Source organism: Acanthisitta chloris, unplaced genomic scaffold (genome assembly GCF_000695815.1).
Source record: "Acanthisitta chloris isolate BGI_N310 unplaced genomic scaffold, ASM69581v1 scaffold9083, whole genome shotgun sequence".
NCBI classification, from domain to species: domain Eukaryota; kingdom Metazoa; phylum Chordata; class Aves; order Passeriformes; family Acanthisittidae; genus Acanthisitta; species Acanthisitta chloris.
Window position 1 is genome coordinate 20,071 of NW_008664264.1, and position 261 is coordinate 20,331.

Below are 261 nucleotides of genomic sequence, written 5' to 3' on the forward strand. Positions count from 1 at the left end.
AGAGAACCGACCACCACAAACTGGAAACCAACAGCTTTCCCGCTTCAAGCTAACTGGGAGGAACCGGTTCGGAACCAGCGCTACCAGTAGTACTGTTTTACCCTTCCGGAAATCAACCACGACGCTGCAAGCTCCACAACCCTCCTGTTAAAATCAAACCCAGGGGCGCGCTGGGTTAGCAGTCCAGGTTAGGACCTCCGGGAAAAACTTGGGAGCGCGAGCGACGATTTCACCGCAAAGCCGAAGGCGCACGGACCCTGC